Raw genomic sequence first — 19,274 nt, forward strand, 5'->3', positions numbered from 1 at the left:
ACCCAAGGAATCTCTGGGTCAGGATCTTTAAGCCAAGCATTGCCAAAAAGGCAACCTTTAGGTGAAAGCTACTCAAGCCATGGGCTGGGAACCCCCTTTGGGAGGAGAAGGGCTGAGGCCTGATTGCTTTTTAGCCCAGCAAAGCACATGTGTATGAACCAAACACTCTCCTTTCTCAGTCTAGGCAAACTCTTTAGATTTTCCCAGGATTTGGGAGATTGGGGGTGGGGGGGGGGGGGGGTGCAGGGAAGGAGGTGCGTGACTCAGCTCCTCCCAGGAGCCTTGGTGGGGGACAGGGGACATAGCGTCCTGCCCGAGTCCTCCTCCCCACTCCACCCCCAGCCTTGGCCAACTCAAACAGGCCCCCTCCCTGTCCATTCCCTGCTCCTGTTTACACCGGGAGCCCCTTAGTCATTCTTTGGCTGGCCTTTCTACTCTCCCCAATATCCCTCCTCTCTTGGCTTTTTCTGCCCTTATAAGTCCTCTCCCAGTGGCCCCAACACCTCCTGCCTTTCCTCTCACCATGCCTGCCTTTGCCTGGTCCTCTCTTCCTCTGCTCAGGGTTCAGCCTGAACTTGGGGTCCCCTCCTAATTAGAGCTACTTCAGCACAGACCTCCAGGCCTGGAAGCTGACCTAGAAAGGACAGTGAGGAGGGGTAGAAGCCGTCAGTCCACTCTTCTTCAGAAGAGGAAATAGGTGTAGAGAGATGAAGTGATTTGTCCAGGGTCATATGGCTAGCCAGTTAGCGGTGAGTCTAGAACCTAAGTGTTTAGATTCCAAACCCACTGCCTTCTCCTCTAAGCCCACTGTCCCTCTAAATGCTCTATCTTCTCTCAGCTTTTTCTTTTCGTCTTGTATATCTCTCAGCCTTTCTCTGGCCAAGGCTGTGTGTCTCCAAGTGCCTCTGTTTTTTCTCTGAAACCTGACCTCTTTGGTACCCTCTGTCTCTTCACTGCTCAATAGGAATGATTTGCTGTGATGACTGACTGTTATGAATCACGGTCTGCTTGATGGAGAGGAAGAAGGTGAAGGGCAAGGCCAGGACACTCACCAGGCTCCTGTTGTCGCCAGCCTGCTTGCCTTGAAGGCTGGAGTTTTAGAACCAGAAGAGTGAATTTCCACAGAGGAGTTCAGGATACAGGTGCAAGTTCTAATGCCAGGAGTCATGCTGAATTTTAGTAGCGTGGAAGAAGGGTGGGGAGTACTGATAATGGTTTATTTAGCACATGCTGTATTCCTGGCCCTGGGCTTGACCTTTAATCTGCCTCTATCCCATTTATCCCAACTTATCCAGCACTGAAGGTATCATGATCCTCATTTTACTGTTAGGAAACTGAGGCCTGAAGGAGAGAAGTGACTAAGTGAAGGCCAACAGAAAGGGGCAGAGGTGAAATCCAAACCCAGTCCCAGTAGATTTCAAAGCCATTGCTTTTCCCACTGCAATGTCAGCCCTGTAAACCAGGCTGGGTTTCTACAGGGGTATGGGGGAAGATCCTAGAGTAGGAATTATAACCTAGATCCATTGTCTTTGGGGTGGGGTGGGGAAGATTGGGTATACAATCCATTAATCCTCTGAAACTGGATGGAAGTTTTTGTCCGTATGTATGTGATTTCTCTGGGGTGAGACTCAGTGGCTTCTTTAAGATTCTCAAATGCCTGGAAATTCTGAGAACACTGAGGCTGGATGCCTTGGTTTCAAGAAACAGACTCAGGTCTTGTTGGGCTGTAAAAAGCCTGGTTGGGTAGGGGTGGTGGAGGCTGAGGTGTCCATGAAATAAAACTTCCTAGGCCGGGCGCAGTGGCTCATGCCTATAATCCCAGCACTTTGGGAGGCCAAGGTGGGTGGATCACGAGGTCAGGGGTTCGAGACCAGCCTGGCCAACATGATGAAACCCTGTCTCTAGTAAAAATACAAAAATTAGCCAGGTGCGGTGGTGGGTGCCTGTAATCCCAGCTACTTGGGAAGCTGAGGCAGGAGAATTGCTTGAACCTGGGAGGCAGAGGTTGCAGTAAGCCGAGATTGCGCCATCACACTCCAGCCTGGGTGACAGAATGAGACTCCATCTCAAAAACAAAACAAAACAAAAACAAACAAGCAAACAAAGAAGTTGGATCTCACAGAGTGAAGGAAGGTGGGATATTTAGGAAAATTATGAAGCTGAAGGCGGGGATGGGGGGATTTCCAGAAGTAGAATAGGAGCCCAGTTATACCAGGATCCATTCTGTGTGTGTGTATGTGTATGTCTAAGAGAGGGAAATTGGAAAGTACAGGAGTAGACCATCTGCACCCTCAGGCTCTGTTGCTGCTCTGACTCAGGTCTCTGCCTAGAGGAACTGAGGGCTCTATCATCTGTGAGTCACCTCCACCATCCCCACCCCCTGTCTGACCCAGGAGAAACCCCTGCTCTGCGTCCTATGCCTAAAATAAACCCAGACTCCTCTCCTTTTTCTATCCCCAGTTTGCACACAGCACAGGAGGGGTGGATGAAAGATGTTGACTAGGGTGACAAAAGCAGATATTAGCGATAAGATGCTTGGGTTCTTTTGTTGCTCCAGGACTCTGAACCCAGTGATTAAGACTGTGACTAGAGCCAGATGTGATGGTTCACGCCTGTAATCTCAGCACTTTGGGAGGGTGAGGTGGGCAGATCACCTGAGGTCAGAAGTTTGAGACCAGCCTGGCTAACATGGTGAAACCCTGTCTCTACTAAAAATACAAAAAATTAGCTGGGTGTGGTGGCAGGAGCCTGTAATCCCAGCTACTCAGAAGTTTGAGGCAGGAAAATTGCTTGAACCCAGGAGGTGGAGGTGGCAGTGAGCTGAGATAGCACCACTGCACTCCAGCCTCGGCGACAGAGAGAGACTCAGACTCTTATGACTAGATACCTCTGTGGGGAAAAAACTGGGAGTTTTTCCAGGCGAGACTAGGTTGGGGAGGCACAGGGGGACAGGGACTAGGGGTGGGCACTGACAGAAGAGTGTCAGGAATCCAGATTAAGCAGATCAGTGGGAAGGAATTTCCCCCACTCTTGCTAATGTCTTCTCTTCCAAAAGTTCTTGAGTTTTTCTCAATTTATTTTTGGCATTTTTGGAGGCACCAGAATGCTACGGCAAAATGTAACAACCCCAGATAGGAAGTTAAAAGGAAAATAAGATCCTCTGGGGTGTCCTAAACATTGACCTCATTTTATCTGCTCACTCAGGCCACCCCCATGACTTTCCTTTCTCTCCCCTTTGCTGCCTTGTACCTACCTCTCAAGAGGAAAGGGGTGCCTGAAGCTTCTCAGCTCAAGGGCCTGGAAGTTAGAGGAGAGAACCATCCGGGGTGGGAGCTGTGGGTGGGAGTGTCAGTTTCCTGGGATGGCCTTCCCAGATGTAAGCACATCTGGAGCCCATCAGGAAGGGACCTGGAGCACCAGGATTCCCAGTGCACATCCGACTGGGGCTGTGAGGGGTTGAGGATGAGCCAGGCGTTTCCTCCCACCTCTACAAGTCCGACTGCCATTTCCAGCCCTCTCTTGGGAAGGATTATCAATCCCAGACAGAAAGGGCATCGGAAGAGGCTGGGGAGGAAGACAGGAGGCCACAGATTGCACTCCAAACCCAGACATGCTATGTTACTAGCCTCAGCTCTTTCTGGCTTTATAGAGATAACAGCATCTCTGATCAGGTAGGAATCAGGGTGTGTGTGTGTGTTTGTAGAGCATAGTGTGCCATTAGTCCTTAACACAATGGCACAAAGTTGGGGATGGGGCCCAGCATGTCCCTCTCCTTGGTTTTCATAAGTCTTCCTCATGAGTTCTCTGGACCTCTAGCGCTCCTCATCTCTCTACCCCCAAACAAACACATACACTCCTTCCTTGGCTGCAAATTCCTCCCTGTCCATCATCACCTCACAATGAGCACATTTGTTTTCCAGGGATCATGTACAGGGCTAAGAAGAATAGGTCCATCCCCTTGCCTTTCTCTTCAGGGAGAGCTAACCTGTTAGGGTGCTGAACTAGGGGATAAGTGGGGTTTACAGCAATTCCTGCAAAGGTTCCAGGTGTCCCCAGCAGCCAGTACATAAAAGTAAAATGGAGAGTCTTGGGCTGATATTTATGAGCCCGGTGACACAGAGCACTCCTGGGAAGCAGAGCCCCCTCCGTTTCTTCCAGAGCTATAACTTGAGGAGGGACAAAGCCTTAGAAGATTCTTAACCCCTGGACTCCAAGGTTGAGGCTTACTAAATTGAGATAATAGTATAAAAGAAGGTAATGTTGTATACAGTTTATACATTCACAATTCACAAGTGGTTACTTCTGGGTCTAATGTACAAAAATGTATTGAACTTCCTGCTTTACCTGTAGTAAGAAAGAATACCCACACCCCCCACCTCTGGCCTCAGTCCTTGATTGGATTCAAAGCCCTAAGGGAGAAGCCAAGAGGAGGAGCTTTCTGACCCTTCGGTTTATATTCCCTTCAACAGATGTCCAGCAGTTGGGATTTTGGATGCCTTCTTCCAGTCTCTAATCTACATGTGGCTAGAGGGTTCCAGATGATAGAATTGTGGAACTGGGAGGTAGGGTTACGGCTTCCAGGTCTCTCAGATAGAAAAGGGGTGTGTGATGAGATTGACCTGGAAAGAAGAGAAGTTTGGGGTTTGATTAAAGAGCTTCGTGCCTAGGAACAGGAACGGTGGAATGGTACTCCAAGCTTTCACCTCTAGGGAGAGCGGCCCTCCCTTCAGGCCACACTCTTCCACCCAGTCGGCCACAGCTGGCCACACCCCCACAGCTGGCTGGGAAATCTCAACCCTACCCCTCTCTAGAAGCCGATTGCTTACAGATGTTCTAGGAAGGGGGGGTTGTTGAGAGGAGGAAGGGCAGAATAGGGGTAAAGGGAAGGAAAACTCAAGGAAGGAGGGAAGACTCACTGAAGGGAGAGAGGAAGTTGTGGTCAGGTGGGGAAGCCTGTCAGATGGTGAAGAAGTCAGAGAGAAAGAAACAGTTGAAGAAAGAACGAGAGAAAATGAAAAAAAAGGGTCTCATTTTCCCCTGAAATCCACCCTACTCTTTGCGGGCAAATTAATCTTCCTAAACTAAGGCTCTGATGATGTTACTTCTCAGATCAAAACCTTTCGTGTTGGCCAGGTGCGGTCGCGCAAGCCTGTAATCTCAGCACTTTGGGAGGCCGAGACGGGCGGATCACGAGGTCAGGAGATCGAGACCATCCTGGCTAACACGGTGAAACCCCGTCTCTACTAAAAAATACAAAAACTAGCTGGGCGAGGTGGTGGGTGCCTGTAGTCCCAGCTACTCGGGAGGCTGAGGCGGAAGAATGGCGTGAACCTGGGAGACAGAGTTTGCAGTGAGCTGAGATCCGGCCACTGCACCCCAGCCCGGGCAAGAGAGCGAGACTCCGTCTCAAAAAAAAACAAACAAAAAAAAAACCAAAACCTTTCGTGGCTCCAACATTTTAACTAATAAAGATCTCAGTCTGCTCTAAGTTCCTAGAATTGTGTAAGGGACATTAATTAATAAATGCCATTGATCTAAGTAGTATCTATTTTGAATGCTTACTATGTATAAAGCTCTGTGGGTTATGCTGGGGAGAATAAGGAGGGAGAAGGAGGGGGAAATGGGTTAGGTTGGAGACATAAATAAGAGCACAGAGGTAGACAGAGAGGGTTTAGAGAGAGGAAAAGACAGAGTGGCTAGGGATTGGTGAAGGAGAAGTGGGTGGAGGAACCAGGAAGGAGGATCCTAGAAAGATGGTAGGTGAGAGGAAAGGAGACAGGAAAGGGGAAGCACACAAAAGAGAGGAGGGATAGAGGGAAAGGAACGTGAGGAGAGGGAGGGCAGGGGTGCAGAGTCACGGAGAGTGGGAAATAGACTTTGGAAGACTGGATTAAGGGACTCATCCTTTCCTCCTGCCAGGTCAGGAACTCTTCATTGGCCGATGAGAGGCAGTGTGGAACACCGGTCTGCTCCTTCCTCTGCCACCCCCAGCTTTCCATTTAGGACACAGCTTTCTATGTCCTTTGTCATTTTGAGGTCATTGAGTTGAATCTACTCTTTCTTGAGTTCCCCACCCTCCCCCTCCCACCCCTGGGAAGATGACTTTCTGAAGTGACTTTCTGAAGTCATCTTCCCCCACTTCTTACACTGCAAGCTAGTCTCCCTTGTCTTTTTTGGTCTATCTTTGGATTTATTTCCCTGAAGTGGGTATGCAGGAATGAAGCAGACTAGAGGTGCTTCCAGATCTGTTCTGCCCTTCATCAGTGTCCACCCTTCCCCTCTGAACCAGTTCAAGACTGCGACATTTGTGTCAGAAGTCCCTTTGGCCCCTTTCCTGCTCCTGAATCCCTGGAGTGGTATTTGGAGGTGGGAGGAGGGGTAAGGTCCGAAGTGGAAAGTCTGACGCTGAGTCCAGGCCCCCAGCCCCACTCAGACTGGCTGAGCTCATCTCTCCAAGCAACCGCAGCTGGACATTTTCCATGTGATCACCTCAGGGAGGGGGGCTGGGTTCCAGAAACGCAGACAGAGCTGACTGAGTATCACAGCTTAGGAACAGAGCACCCTCAGGTGCCGCCTCTCCACCTTCTCCTGTGTTCTGCATGGGAAAGCCCTGGGAGAGTAGCAAGGAAAGGAGAAACAGGTCTGGAGAAGGGCCAAACCTGGAATATATTTTGGGTCCAAGTTGGCCCAGGTTTCTACATCTTTCTCATGTTCACCATTTGTGCCGGCCAGGCTGGGAAAAGATCCTGTGTGATGTGAATGTGCCTGTGAGGTGAAAACCTCCCTCTGTGTGTGTGTATGGTCTGAAAATCTGAACATGTTTGTGTTGGTGTATTTGCATGGGTGTATCTGTATCCTGAGCTGTCAATCGGCTAAAGTTGGGGTGCGTGTGTGTGAGGTGTGATTGCCCCTGCTCTCGTACTAGTGCAGTGGGAGGTGAGATAGCAGTTTGGGGAAGAGGGCTGCCTGTTCTTAAAACTCTCCCAACCCTCCCCACCACCACGTCCCTTCCCAAACTCATGGTGTTCTCTTTCAACTGCAGATACTGGAGGGCCAGAGAAAGCAAGCTTGAAACAGAGAGGAATGGGTCACTTTGGTGGAGGAAATTGGGGTAAGGGGGCTTCTGGAACTGGCTGACATGGGAGTGATCATCTAGCTATGATACAGGAGCTGCTTTGAGAATAGCCCTGGCCTCTGCCATGAAGGCTGCTGAGCTGGAAGCTTTAGAGGGCATTTCGTGTGGGTCTCTGCTCTCCTTTCCCCACTCCCCCTGGGCCTGAGATGTCTGGACAGGCTGGAGGAGGTTGGTGGGGAGGCAGGGAAGGGGATGGGCAGGAAGCACTTGGCTGTTTGTTCCCTCTCTTTCCTGACTCCTTTGTGGCAGCAGGCTGGCTTCCTTCCTTCTCTCAGCATCTTGGCTCCCGGCTCATTTCCGCTCTTATGCCCTTAGTCTAGCTCTCAGTCTTGCACAGGGGAGTTTTTCCAAGCCGGGTCTTCTGGGCACAGGGACTCCTAGATAAGTGGGGTAGGGGCTGAGGAATGCAAATGAGATGTCAGTGTGCCCTTCCCTCAGCCCATTCAAAGTCTGTAGCCCTGGATTGAATGAACTGGAGGAGAAGCTTATTTGCCAGGGGATGGGAAGCAGAAACCCAGGTGTTTGGTTACCTGGGGCCTGCCTCTCCTTCAGCCTGAGATGTGGAGAGAGCAGGGCTGGAAAGGCTCCCTACCCCCACCTCAGCCTCGCTTCCCTCTCTGCGTCCCTACTTGGCTGTCCTTGCTTCAGTCTGCCCCTGCCCCACCTCCCACCTCCAGCTACTGCCCTACAAGTCAAGGAATGTAAGTTTTATTTCTCACCCTCTCATTGATTAGTCATGGGCACCCCGATCCCCACGGGAACCGTTACTCACCCTTGGGCCCCCCCTCATCAGCAGTCTCCCCAGAACTGGCTGAATTCCTGTAGGAGGAGTTCACAGCCAGCCGTTGGACTTGGGGGGAGGTAGTGGGGGTTGTGGGTGGTGGGCAGTGTCCTAGAGACAGCCACTTTTGGAACAGTGGTTTGACCTTATTATGGCCCGGAAGCATGAGTCTCTCCCTCCTCCCAGCACACATATATATACACAGAGACGTTGTACTCCTGGTTCTAGCTACTTTAATCACCATGGGTATTTTGTCAGAAGAGGTGAGGTTGGGGTAGGGAAAGTGTCCTGTGACTGTCTGGAGAAGGGCCCAAAGCAACTGAATATTTAGTCTCTTCACTGGTGCTGGTTTGGGGGCCAGGACTAGGGCCTGGGGCCTGCTCTTTGGACTTGGCTGAGTGCCCAGGCCTGGCCTCTGTCTCCCAGAATCAGACGGGGGCCTTTCCCAATAAGGAGCTTCCCAACTCTGGGTCCACTTCCCTGTTGCCCCCACCCCTTCTCCCCTCTAACAGCTCTTCTGCCCTAAAATGGCCACGTTTTTTCTTTCTTCTTCCCTCCCCTACACCCAGGTTTGGGCCCCAGGGGTAGAGCTGGGGGTTGGCTAAGGGTAAGACTGTACAGGGGCCAGATGGGCAGGTTTGGAGAAGGGTAATGAGATCCCAGGAAGAGAGAGGAACCATGCCACATGGCTCAAGTATGTATGGGGGGTGGAGGTGGAGGCACAGCTTCCTGGAGTTATTGTCTCTCCTATAATAATAATAGCTTATGCTTTATGCTACATAGTATGCATTCTAAGAGCTTTGTATGTATTAACTTGTTTAATTGGCACTGCCCCTCTATCAGGGAGGTACTATTGACCTATTCCATAAAATGAGGAAACTGAGGCACAAACTTGCCCAAGGTAAGCAGAAGAGCTGGGATTCAAACCCAAGCAATCTGGCTTTACTTTAGGAAAGACCAGTCCACTAGGTTTATCTTTGGAATGCTAGAGACTCACTGGCAAAGGCAAAAGGAATGCCTTTATGAGGCTTATGGGGTGGTCATGCTCACAGAAGCTGCTGGTCAAGTGTACCCCACTTTGGACCTAGGTGTTGGATTCAGACTAAACACTTTCAGAGAAAGCCATTGACCCATTCTTCTTTTCCTTTTTAAACTAATTCTTTGTTTGTTTGTAGGAACAGGGTCTCACTATGTTTGCCTAGGCTGGTCTCGAACTCCTCGGCTCAAGTGATCCTCCTGCCTTGGCCTCCTAAAGTGTTGGGATTACAGGAATGAGCCACTGTGCTCAGCAACAAATTCACTTTTTAAAAACAAATCTAGGCCGGGCGCAGTGGCTCACACCTGTAATCCCAGCACTTTGGGAGGCCAAGGCGGGTGGATTGCCTGAGTTCAGGAGTTTGAGACCAGCCTGGGCCTGGGCAACATGGTAATACCTCGTCTCTACTAAAATACAAAAAATTAGCTGGGCATGGTGGCGCACGCCTGTAATCCCAGCTGCTTGAGGAGGCTGAGGCATGAGAATTGCTTGAAACTGGGAGGTGGAGGTTGCAGTGAGCCAAGATCATGCCACTGCACTCCAGCCTGGGCAAAAGAGTAAGACTCTGTCTCAAAAAAACAACAAGGCTGGGTGCGGTGGCTCACACCTGTAATCCCAGCACTTTGGGAGGCTGAGGCGGGTGGATCACGAGGTCAGGAGATCGAGACCATTCTGGCTAACATGGTGAAACCCTGTCTCTACTAAAAATACAAAAAATTAGTTGGGTGTGGCGGCGGGCGCCTGTAGTCCCAGCTACTCGGGAGGCTGAGGCAGGAGAATGGCGTAAACCCGGGAGGCGGAGCTTGCAGTGAGCCGAGATTGTGCCACTGCACTCCAGCCTGGGAGACAGAGTGAGACTCCGTCTCAAAAAAACAAAACAAAACAAAAAAACAAACACAAAAAAACCCCCAAATCTATTGATCTATTGTTGATGTGCAAATGACATACACGTTAGCACAGAAGCCATCTAAGTGTGACTGGAGGTGGAGGAAGGGAAGAATGCAAGAAGGGGCAGATATAAGGATTAGAGAAGACCCGGGAAAATAAGGAAGAAGCCAGTAAGCTTGTATGTGGAGGGACTTACTTGAGCCTTTCTCCAGCTTTTGCTCATGTTTTAGGTAGTTAAAAATAGTGATTTATTCTACTCACTGAGAGAAAGAAATGAAGAAGGGGATGAGAATTCTTTTTCCCTTGAAAGCACACAGGGACCCCCTGGGCTGAATCCAGGTACTTGACTTGGAAGTTCCAACTTGAGCATGTCTGCCCTTCTTTGGCTTTCAATTTTGTCTTTCCTAAATCAAAGAAATTGGGCTAGGTGATCCTTGAGGTTCCATCTTACCCCAACACATTCAGATTCTCATACAGGAACTCCGGGGAAAACCAGGGTTGGGGCTGGAGTCCTTGTGTGGGGGCTAGGAATAAACAAATAATTGGTAACCAGGATGAGCTCAGTGATCTAGGGGAAAGGCTCTGTAGGGGGTGATGGGAAGGAAGCCAGGGAAGGAGAGGCCAGACCCCAGAAAACTGAATGGAGCATGGATTCATTCATTCATGCAACGATGTACTTTCAGAAACTAAAACCTAGGAATCTGAGCTTCCCTATCCAACAAGGTTATAATAAGCCCATGGGCTCTAGATGCCTAGGAAGGGCAAACTCCCAGTTCCCTCCCCAATTTTTGAGATATTACAGGAGAAAACAGCTAATAGTTATCCAGTACCACGTATAGATCTAAGCATTTTACATATGTGACCTCATTTAACCTCAAAATAATCCTATGAAGCAGCATTTTGTATCTTTCAAATTGATTTCCTCATTTAATCCTCCTCAACTATTCTCTAAAGTTAACAAGGGCATTTGATTGATGAGGAATCTTTAAAAGTGAGAAAAGAAGAAACTAGATTTGTAGTAGGATTTTCTAAGTGGTAAAGGTGGGAGCCCCTGGAAGGAGTTAGAGGACTCTCACTTCCTAGCAAGGTATTTTCTGACTCTAGGCTTCCCGATTGTGGGGGGTGGGAGAGTGCTTTCCAGCTCTTGACAAATGGCAGATAAAGATATGCATCAAGTTACTGATCAGGAGCAAGAAAATGGCACTCTGATGTCTTTGAGAATGTTTATAAGAAGTCTCTAGACATAGAAACAATCACAGGATTGAGGATTACTTTAAATCTGCAAAGAGAGCTTGAGAGGCCAGAGGTAGAATTCTGAGTGAGTTAGCTCCCCTTTGTTTCTACCAACTACTGGTCAACAGCAGGAGAGAAGGAAATTAGATATATGGAGGGATTTACCTATTGTTTGGGGCTGATAGAATCCTGCCTCCTGTGGGTAATAGTGAAGTTAATTCTTCTATCACTGTAATCAGCAGGAGCTACAGGTGTGAGTGGTAGTGTTAGTGGAGAGGGGGGATGGTAGTGAGGATGGGGTTGCCTGGAAGACCTCTGACCAGCTAGAAGAGCCTGAGATTTTGAGGGGGAGGAGAGAATTTGCCAGACGGGTACTTGCGGGGAGGGTCCAAGTGTTTGGGCTCCAGCCTGGGGTGAAGTCAGAGACATAAATCACACCTCCCAACTGCCTGTTTCCGCTTTGAGCTCAGTTCCCAGCCAAAAGCCCAGTTAGCCTGCCAGAGGAGTAAGCGTGTGGATGGGGGAGGGGCCAAAGAGCTGGAAGCTGGTGATTGGGAATGGGCGTCATCAGCTGGGAATCTGGTCTCATCAGGGTCATGAAATGGACTCAAAGCCAGGGCTGGTAGAGCAGGGAGCCCAGGGATTTCAACAGAACTGCTCTGTGGATGCCTCATGCCACGTGAGACACACCCACAACCACACCCTGTTTGCTGACTTCTCTCCCACACATAAAAACCACTGGGACATGCCTAGAGGCACAGACACCTACACAGACACACCCCCGCCCCCATCCAGCTGTTGCTCACTTGTGCCAGAAAACTCTACGTCTTCTGGATAAGTAGAACTAGGAGAAATGAGTGAGGGTTGAGAGATAAGGAGGATCCTGATCTTCGTTAAGATCTGGAAACACTTTTCTCTAGTAATCTTAAAGGCCTGCTCTGTGTTATCTTTTTGCCCTTCCCCACTGGGAATGGGTCTGGGTGATTTCCCTTCTCACTTTAGGAGAACCTCAGTGGTCTGTCGTCCTCTTGGTGGGTAGTGCCTCCTAATCACAGTGATGGCAGAACAGGAGGCAAGAGATTGAGTGTGCATGTTGGGCGGGGTAGGTGTTTGAGGGCAGGAAGTCCAGAAAGCCACTCAGACAATGGCCTTTTCCGCACGCTTGGGTCCAGGCTGCTGGATCCTGTCTGACCCTAACAGCACCTCCTATTTTTCCCTCTGGTTAGCTTCCCACTCATGCTCATTTCGGGGCATATAGGAGAGGCAGGATTCCTTTGGAGGAAAGGTGTCCTGTCCATCAGTCCTTTTCCAGGCGACTGTTCTGGGTTGACCACAAGGATTTGGGGGCATAAGTAACCTTATCAAGCCTGGGACCACCCCACCCATGCCTAGTGTCCTCTTAAATGTAGCATTTGTTATGGCCCCTACATGGTACAGCTGTAAGCACTTTGACATCTTAAGGGAATCATGAGGCTTTAATTTTGGGCTAAGTTTGCCCCATTTTGTTTTCTGAATTGTCTGTATCCTATCAGACTGGAAACTTGAATAAAGCAAAGATTGTGTCTGTCAATTGGTACAGCCCTGGACCAGCATTAGGAAAATAATATATGTCTTTTGATATTCAAGGTGACAATATGATTACACTGAAGAGAGAAGATCTTGGGAATGCTGGGATATATTTTTTCCTAGAAAAGTGAGGGTAGGTCACAGCTACCATGGCCACTTAAATGAGGGTAAACTGACCCTGAGGTCTCCAATCTCTCCGTTCTCCTGACCTGTACCTGGGAGAACCAGAAAGCTTCTTTCAAATACACCTTCTACTTTAGTCATTTGGGTCTCAGTGTCTCAGCACTGTCTCACTAATGTGCCCATTTTGCCTTCAGCTTTGCGCCTGTGATTTCAGTGTCTGGAATGCACTGTCCTCTGTATTGGTCATCAAGGCCCATCCAAGCAAGCCCTGCATAAGCTTCCCCATCTCATTCTTTATTTTATTTTAAAATATTTATTAGGCCGGGCGCGGTGGCTCAAGCCTGTAATCCCAGCACTTTGGGAGGCCTAGACGGGCGGATCACGAGGTCAGGAGTTCGAGACCATCCTGGCTAACACGGTGAAACCCCGTCTCTACTAAAAAATACAAAAAACTAGCCGGGCGAGGTGGTGGGCGCCTGTAGTCCCAGCTACTCGGGAGGCTGAGGCAGGAGAATGGTGTAAACACCCGGGAGGCGGAGCTTGCAATGAGCTGAGATCCAGCCACTGCACTCCAGCCTGGGCGACACAGCGAGACTCCGTCTCAAAAAAAAAAAAACAAAAACAAAAANTACTCGGGAGGCTGAGGCAGGAGAATGGTGTAAACACCCGGGAGGCGGAGCTTGCAATGAGCTGAGATCCAGCCACTGCACTCCAGCCTGGGCGACACAGCGAGACTCCGTCTCAAAAAAAAAAAAACAAAAACAAAATATTTATTTATTTATTTGAGATGAAGTCTTGCTCTGTTACCCAGTCTGGAGTGCAGTGGCATGATCTCGGCTCACTGCAACCTCCGCCTCCTAGTGATTCTCCTGCCTCAGCCTCCTGAATAGCTGGGATTACAGGCGCCCACCACCAGGTCTGGCCAATTTTTATATTTTCAGTAGAGACGGGGTTTTACCATGTTGGCCAGGCTGGTCTTGAACTCCTGACCTCAAGTGATCTGCCTGCCTTGGCCTCCCAAAGTGCTGGGATGACAGGCGTGAGCCACTGAGCCCAGCCTTCCCCAGCTCATTCTAAATCTCGGCAATGTGCCACTCTTCTGAAGTCCTAGGCTTATAGTCTGGAGTACATGGTCTAGCACTTAATTATCCAGGGTATTAATGAAGTCCTTGGATAATTTAGAAATTGAATACATTTGGATGCACCTATGAAAGAAGCAACTCTAAATATTTTATGAAAGCATATTCCATAGAATTTTTTTTTTTTTTAGACTGAGTCTTGCTGTGTTGTCCAGGCTGGAGTGCAATGGCGTGATCTTGGCTCACTGCAACCACCGCCTGCCAGGTTCAAGCGATTCTTCTGCCTCAGTCTCCTGAGTAGCTGGGATTACAGGCATGCGCCACCACCCCCAGCTAATTTTTGTATTTTTAGTACAGATGGGGTTCCACCATGTTGGTCAGGTTGGTGTCGAACCCCTGACCTTGTGATCTGCCTGGGTCAGCCTCCCAAAGTGCTGGGATTACAGACATGAGCCACTGCGCCTGGCCAGAATTTTTAATGATAATGTTTGCTTTTTGTTAATGTGCTTTTATTTTGCACAGGGAAGTCATCTGAAAAGACTTGAGTTTGAATGTTGCCTTCCTTACTTAATAGATATGTAACCTTGGCAAGTTACTTAACCTCCTTGGGTCTCAATATCTTAATCTGTAAAACGGTAGTAATATCTTTCTCATAGATTTGTTGGGATAATGAAACTAATATGCTATATGTATGGTTACAGTACTTGGTTGTAAATATTAAAGCCTCATTCAGTCTGTTTGATAAATCTGAAATCTATTTAAACTCTGATGTGCTCTCTGTAATATTGTGTTTTTTTTTTTTTTTTTTTTTTGAGATGGAGTCTCACTCTGTCGCCCAGGCTGGAGTGCAGTGGTGTGATCTTGGCTCACTGCAACCTCCACCTCCTGGGGTTCAAGTGATTCTCGTGCCTCAGCCTCCTGAGTAGCTGGGATTGAATGTAATGTATTTTATAGATCAAGTCCCAGCACAAACACTAATTCCTCCAAGAAGGCTTCATTAATCCCCCACCCAGTACTCCTGATTTCACTAGTCACAGCACCTACCCCACTATATTGTATCTTCCTGTTTGTCTCTCCTTTTAGACTAAGTTCTGTGAGGTAAGGATCTTGTTTACTTCTGTTTTTCCACTGCCAAGCACATTACCTGGATAAACAAATATTTGAATAAATTGAGCCTGTTTTTAAAGCAATGGTAAACATAACACAGCAACATTACAAAACTAATTTCTGAATTGTATGACATTGTTTTTTACAAGGTGGTCTTCTAGCAAGATAGCATTTCTTACTATCATGTTTTTAATGTGCATCTAATTACTGAATTGGATCCAGAGATGTGGTCCAATTACTTGTTAACTTTTGTCACCTGACCTGTCTCCACAACTTATATTTTGTAAGTGTGGCAGAGACCACTAATTCTCATGGTCCTGTCTCTTCTTTCTTTTAATAGCATGACTCTGCTACCCTGCTCTCCACACAGTAAATCTTAGCAGGGTGCATGGCTGCCAGCTAGATACTACACTGCCCAGCCTCTCTTGCAATTAGAGGTGGTCCCATAACTATGTTCTGGTCAATGGAATGTGAGTGAAGCAATGTGTGTAACTTCTGGGTCATGTCTTTAAAAAGGAAAGGTAGTTGCTCTCTCACTCTTTCATCCTTCTGCTTGCTATGACATGGTGACACATTAAGCAGCCACCATGGACCCAGAGATGCAAGCCTTTTCTATCAAAGACCATCTACTCCATATATCTCTGTACTAGTACTTTATTTGAAGTAAGAGGCTCACTATATTTGTGGGTTTCTTTGTTGTAGCAGCATGGCTGATATCCTTTGAATGAAAATTAAGATAACCATATAATTCATTAAATCCCTTAGCCTACTCTGAAGAATGTTTTCAAGGAGCGCAAAATAAAAACCAAGTTTCAATGAAAATAGAGTTTACTGAAGTCACTTATTCAATGGCATTTTGTGAAAAACTATGAAATTTATTCTATCATGAGCATATTCAAAGTTCTAGGTTTATAAACATAGTAGCTCTTCTATTTAGCATTGCTTTTTAGCATAACTTTGAAATCCCAGATAGATGTATGTGGTAGCCTCCAAGATGGCCTCATTGACCTTCCTCTCTTGGTATTCATGCCCTTTCTGTTTTCCCTTCCTACGCTGAATGACGGCTGGCCCATGTAACCAACACAATACTGTGGAAGTGACATGTGTAACTTTTAACACGAAATCATAAGAGACATTGCAGTTTCCACCATGGTCTCTCTCGGATCTCTTGCCAGCCACCAAGCAGCCACCAAGCAGCCCTATGGAGAGGCCAATGTGGAGAGAAACTGAGGCCTTCCACCAAAAGCCAGCACCAACTTGCCATCCATGTGTGTGAACCTGCTTGCAGTACAGAGTGGTCAACCCCAGTCAAGCTTGCAGATAACTACAGCCCTAGCTGACATCTTGACTACAGCTTCAAGAGCGATATCAAGGCAGAACTGCTTCGCTAAACTGCCCTTGAATTCCTGACCCACAGAAACTGAGAGAGAGAATAAATGTTTATTGTTGTTTCAAGTAACTACATTCTGGGGGTAACTTCTTATGTATAGATAACATATACTATAAATTTCTTGAAAGTAAGATTCATGACTTATACTTATTTTACCTCAAGTTATTGTTATCAACTACTCTCCCACCCCTAACCTAGGTGATTAGAGCATGCTACAACATCTGATACATGAGATGTGAAATGATATTCTCTTTGAAATTCAGCATAAGTTAACTCAGTGAGAGAAAACAACATATTAATTAGTCTGACTAGCTTTTCTTCCCTGAGGGCATTTAAGATTTCTCAGGGTGGAGGTGAGGACAAGTGGTAGAACTCAGGTCTCAGATGAGTATTGTTACTTGTCATACTGGAATCTCCCCAAATTCTCTGTTGTCAGTAGTTGAGTTGAATATTTTCTTCAGACTGAGTGTGTATGAAAGCTCTGGTAAATGGAATGTTTCCAATATCCTATGGAAACTCACCTGGGCAAAGGAAGTGAATCAATGTCTGGAAGGAAAGTAAAGGCATTCCTCTCTTCACAGGATAAATTCAGGGACAGGTCCTTTACTAGGGACCAGGTGAAAACTGCACAGGCAGGAAGAACTAACAGTCAGCCCACTGTGAATATAAAGGGGCAGGAAGAGACTAGTGAGGAAGGGCAGCAGCTGCTGCTGCTGGTGGTGGTGGGGTTGGGTGGGCAGTGGAGCAGAGATCAGAGACAGATTGGCTTTAGACTCAAAATTTATCTACATGTATTTAAAGATAGGATCTTACTCTATTACTCAGGCTGAAGTGCAGTGGCCTGATCATAGCTCACTGCAACCTCAAACTCCTGGGCTCATACCATCCTCTCACTTAGGCCTCCTGAGTAGGTGGGACTACAGGCATGTACCACTGTACCTGGCTAATTTTATTTTATTTTATTTTATTTTTTTTGAGATGGAGTTTCACTCTTGTCTCCCAGGCTGGAGTGCAATGGCACGATCTTGGCTCACTGTAACCTCCACCTCCCGGGTTCAAGCCATTCTCCTGCCTCAGCCTCCAGGGTAGCTGAGATTACAGGCACCTGCCACCATGCCTGGCTAACTTGTGGATTTTTTTTTTTTAAAGTAGAGATGGGGTTTCACCATGTTGGTCAGGCTGGCTTTGAACTCCTGACCTCAGGTGATCCATTCGTCTTGGCCTCCCAAAGTGCTGGGATTACAGGTGTGAGCCACCGCGCTTGGCCTAATTTTACTTTTTGTAGAGACAGGGCTCTTGCTATGTTGCCCAGGCTGGTCTCAAATTCCCGACCTCAAGCAACCCTCTTGTCTTGGCCTTCCAAAGTGCTGGGATTACAGTTATGAACCACTGTGCCTGGCTTTGATACATATTAATATGATGAATATTACCCAGATGAGCATCACTTTCTTCTTGAAATAGTAGTTTTAGATTCTTTTGGTTACAAGGCTGACTGGAGCCTCCAGCCTTCTCACTCTGCAAAAGATTAGGAGATCTGCATCTCTGATATTCAAATCCCTATAGTGGGTCCCCAGTGGTGGGAAACAGATAGTGGGAAAGGGACATTGGGAGCTCAGAACTGTCATTTCCCCACTGCTTTAGTACTCAGTTCCTTTAGCTCAGACATAGCTTATGTCTGGGGTCACATGGGGTTCTGTGGGTGCTAGACTGGTCACCTTTAACAAGGCAAAGTCAATTACTTCTCAGAACTGAACAGCAGATGTTGGAGGAGGACAATATTCTAGATATCATCTAGCCCAATGTCCTCATTTTAAGCAAGGCCCAGAGAAAGGAAATGACTTGCCCAAGGTCATACAGCTAATGTGGGACAGAATTCAGGTGTCTTTATTCCAAGTCAGCTCTTTCCATCATGCCACATTTGCTTTCACTCATTAGGATAAAATCATATTCCATTTTTTCCTACTGACTCCCAACTTCCAGTTCTGGGTTGGGAAGGGTCAATTTCCAGACTTTTCTTTTCTAAGGATAGGACGAAGAGACTTCGCTACTATTTTTAGGCAAAATAGAGCGTTACCCCCTTTCCCTGCCTCTCTTTCTCCTGTTGTTTTCAATGAGGAACTGAGTCTATTTCTCTATGGCAGGAGGTCTCTCAAGTTCTGAGTTCCATTCAGTTTGTGGCAGGGAAGCTGATAGGCACAATGCTGTGGGATGCCCTTCACCTTGGCAGGCTGATTGTACCCAACTGGTGGTCATGGCCTAGTGCCCATTGGCAGGCAGGGTGTCCACTCATGCATTAACTTGATGTCTGTTGTCCATGGATGCCAGATGGCTGGCTGAATACCTATAGTGCATCTTGTCTGGTCTGCAGTTCCTGGTTTGTGTCACTTTTAGATTTGAACATGTGTGAGAATTTTAGGAGGGTGGTCGCTCCACGGATTTAAGATACTGGCATTTCCAGATTGGCAGAAGGGAGGACACCTTACTGCCAACGTAGAATCTGTGCTGGATAGCACAAGACCTGGACTTCAGGAAAGTTCTTAAAATGTCTCTGTGATCTCTCTCTTCCCAACACTCCCCCACTGTAGAGTTCTTGGTGTCACTCCTCCCTACATGGTATGTATCTCCGTCTCAGGCCAGTGTCTAAGAATGGGAAGGCAGAGAAGTGACGTATGTGTGCGTTAGGATGAGCGGACTGGGAAGCAGAAAAGGCACCCTGCTTACTCGTTCCCACAGACTCAGAAGACTCTGGAAGCTACCTAATGCCCTAAAATTTCCACTGCAGTCCCAGACAACCTTAGACTATATCTCCACCTACTGGACACCAAGGAGATTGACAACACTGTCTCAGTTTTTTCTTTAGAACTAGCATAGAGCCTAAAACCTCATCAACACTCTGGGTTTTTTTTTTTTTTTTTTTTTTTTTTGTTTTTTTTTTT

At 47.6% G+C, this 19,274-nt stretch overlaps 1 long non-coding RNA gene across 1 annotated transcript in view; it reads left to right on the forward strand.

Annotated features, from left to right (window-relative positions):
* Positions 1–14,773, forward strand: part of LOC112633978 — an 82,809-nt gene extending 68,036 nt beyond the window's left edge. The window contains exon 4 of the long non-coding RNA XR_003121704.1: positions 14,657–14,773. This is a non-coding gene — a long non-coding RNA (uncharacterized LOC112633978). The remainder of the gene's footprint in view (positions 1–14,656) is intronic.
* The last annotated feature ends 4,501 nt before the right edge of the window (positions 14,774–19,274 follow it).

Source organism: Theropithecus gelada, chromosome 11 (genome assembly GCF_003255815.1).
Source record: "Theropithecus gelada isolate Dixy chromosome 11, Tgel_1.0, whole genome shotgun sequence".
Taxonomy (NCBI): domain Eukaryota; kingdom Metazoa; phylum Chordata; class Mammalia; order Primates; family Cercopithecidae; genus Theropithecus; species Theropithecus gelada.